We start from the raw sequence: 3,530 nt of genomic DNA, 5'->3' as shown, positions 1-3,530 counted from the left end.
CGTTGGCGGGGGGAATGGTGTCTCTGGTTCGGGAACATTATACAACTTACGGTTTTAACGTACATCGAGAACACGTTGTGCAAAAAGAGTCATCGATGAAATTGAATGCATGATCCATATTGATTTATGACACCATTGCTCCTGCCATCCGCAATCTGCAGGGTTCGTGGGGAGTACAGTTCTATGGTTAAGTTTCAGTTGAAGAAATGCGTGAATGAAACACGCAGGCCCTGGAAACTATGCATGCATAGATTTAGTTAAATTATACTAAGGTCATTCGGTTATATGATTTGTGAGATTATATGTAAAAAAAAAAATTGTCAAAAGATATATGTATGTAATCTTATTATTCGGTTGTATTAACTAATTTGGCTGATTACATGCTCGAAACTCTGAAAAAAAAAAAAAATGAGATTGCCGGAGAGCATGAAAAGGAAACATTGTAACTTTCTGAGGTGTTGCTGACCACACTCATTGCCCTGCATTGTAACATTTTCGTCTGTGTTTCTGTCGACATGCTAGAACATCGATGATTGCGTGTCACCATTTCCTGTTTATTGGTTTGTTTAATTTTGTTTTCAGAATGGTGAAATAGTTAAAAAAAAATGGACGAAAGGTTTCTATTGTCTACTTAATGTTTGTTTGATGTTGTTTTGTTGTGGTTAGGTTCTTTTCTGTTATGGTCCAAAAATCGATGTTGACACAGCAATCTTCGCTGTGAGTGTCGCTATGTGTCTTTCTTTTGTTCTTTACTGTTAATTAGACTTCTATAATACAGAAGTATACTTCTGACGATTCTATAGGCAAATGACAATTATCACAGCAAAGGTTTTCTTTTTCTTTTTAATAAACAAAAAAAAAAATAGAAAAAGAGGGGGAATTATAGTAAGAGCAGAAAATAATTGGAAAGCTACTTTAACTCATGACTTTGCTTCCATCCACAGCAGAGGATATTTGAGATTCCACATACATTGGTGCAATTGGAGTTCCTCGTGGCGTACCAGATGAGTATAAATTGCTTAACCAGGTTGCTGACGGAATAAGCTACCTCCACTACAGTGTCCAGAAGCTTGCAAATCATACTGAGGAAGCCGTTTTGGCTATTGGAAGTAAAACAATTGACAGTCACCTCTCTGACGATGTTCCGTGACCGCACAGCGGTGGATGTGCTCTTGGCTGAGGCCAATGGAGCGTGTACGATGTGTGGTGAACAGGTAGTTCAACCACGCCCTGAGGGCCCCGCACACTAAACCGGACCATTCGGGCATGACCACGCCCTTGTCGTCAGAAATAGTGGGTAAGACCTTTGTGACGTCTAAAAAAAAAAAAAAAACGTGATCTCTTTCCGGCTATCTTGATATTGCATGGATGTCGCTGACTTTCCTGTATGAAGGCTCTGCTTATCCGGTTTATCACTACGGCCGGTACGCCCACGACGTCAAAGTGAATGGAATGTACCCTCTGCTGTTACTTTTGGATAGAAAAGTTCTGAGATAGAAAACGGCTCGGCTAATGGAGGCATGATTCCACTTCAATATCCGCCTGTCATAGATGATTTTTAACCATCTTTTCCTGCTTTATTTTGTTGATTATTTTGAGACTGTTTATAGCCCATTTTTTTTCCGGCCCCTGAGTATAACTATGACATGACTCCACTGAATAAAGTCTGACGGGAAGGTTCTATGTGACAATATGGGCAAATGTAGTACAAACACTGTTAGGTTGATTGTTTTTGGTTATCATACATTTGCATGTTATCAGTGATGAATTGATTATGCCTGCAGTGAAGAATCCTGATGCCTGCAATCATTAATTGCACACAAATCCACCTTGGGCTGAGAGATCCCACCACCTGAAAAAAAAAAACAATTCTACTGATCCAACCCCAGCTGCCCCCTATTGGTGACACCATTCAACAGAGGTTGATTTCACGGTATACGGGCAAAATAACCCCGGTGAATATCAACCTGGGACCAGGTAGTCTACCCTAAGGTCCTGAAGAACCCCTCCCCTTTCACAACTGCGCCGTACTTCACACCATCACTGCGGAGCCTTCCTCCCGTTCCAGAACGAGTGCAACAACTCTTTCCCCTCCTGCAAGAGCCCCCTTCCTGCCACAGCCCCTTCCTTCCAGAAGCCCTCTCACAATGGCGTTCCCGCTCAGAATTGCAACAGTCTCTGTCCTGGCTTTTGTGTGTCTCCTCTGATCATCCAACACACAAACACAACGCTTTCGTCGATTCATTCATGACCCCGCCTCAGAGAACATCTGACACACCATGGACCGTGACATCCCTCAACGATCAACACATGGTCATTGTTGTGTGCTTTTGCTTCTTGTTGAGATGTTGATTCCCGCTTTTTCCATATAACCCTTGCTTGGCGTTGCACCAGTAGCCTACGACGATGATGCTGCTGGTACCTTTATTTGATTTCGTTCGCTTCTAGTGGCGGACTCTCTTGAGTCCGTGAGGTGGGTGTGAGGTGTGCATTCTGGTATGTGGTGTGTATTCCGCCCATGTTGGACATGTGAAACCAAGACAAAGTTATCAGGCGGCCCAGAGCTAATCACTGAACATTTTGGTCTCCACTCCTCGATTGATGTGGGGTTTGGCATCACGATTCTAAGTCTGTTATTTCCTGTTATAATTTGTTTACAGTGCTTGTGCTTTGCGCGAGATAGACTACGACAAGAGATTCCGACGTAGACGAGTTTGTGATCACAATATTGATTGTGATCAAGAGAGGGAGTGTTAAAATCCAGTATCATTCCTCCTTTCCTGGTTTGATTAGATTTGTATGGTAGGTGGTTTTGTGATCACAATATTGATTGTGATCAAGAGAGGGAATGTTAAGATATGATTCCTCTCTGTTAGCTGGATTTGAAAGAAACAATGTAGAATGCTGTTGAAGGTATTTCCTGCTTACTGTGATTACAATCAACTTTGGTACCCCCTCACCCCCACTACTTTTATGACCCCTCCAGAGGACATGTCAACATCAAAAGAGGAACTGTTATGTCAAGTATCTGTGTTGCAGCTATTGAGGGACTGCGCTTTGCTATGAGTACTATTGATGTCAGTCTCTTTCCTGAACATTTGTTTGCACACTTAAAACAACGTATGTGGTGTTAAAGTTTATCTTCTTCCTCCTTGATTGATTAACGGCCCCCCAAGTGTCTCTTCTGTTGTTCCCCCGCACCTTGGGTCGGTCCCTGATCGCTGTTAAGCCCCCCTGGGAAGACTTCTTATCTCAGGATGTATGCACAGCGGGGGTTCTGGAATTTGCCATCACACCAAATGGTGGGTAGTGGTGGTTTGGTCTCACCTCACCACTCCCAACTTCTTCCAGCCGGGTCAGATGTAATGTTCCTTTCTTTGTTTCCGGGATTTGCATGAGAGGCGTACCTAACCGCCTCTCATTATCATATTGTCTCTATATAATCTCATGAATGTGTTTCTTCTACGCTTCCTGATTCAAATCTGGACCCCTCAGGAGCCCGAATCGATTCGTAAACTGCAGAAAATAAA

This window comes from Hippocampus comes, unplaced genomic scaffold, assembly GCF_001891065.2.
Source record: "Hippocampus comes isolate QL1 unplaced genomic scaffold, H_comes_QL1_v1.1 scaffold231, whole genome shotgun sequence".
Lineage (NCBI taxonomy): Eukaryota > Metazoa > Chordata > Actinopteri > Syngnathiformes > Syngnathidae > Hippocampus > Hippocampus comes.
Note: the sequence above shows the minus strand (reverse complement) of the source record.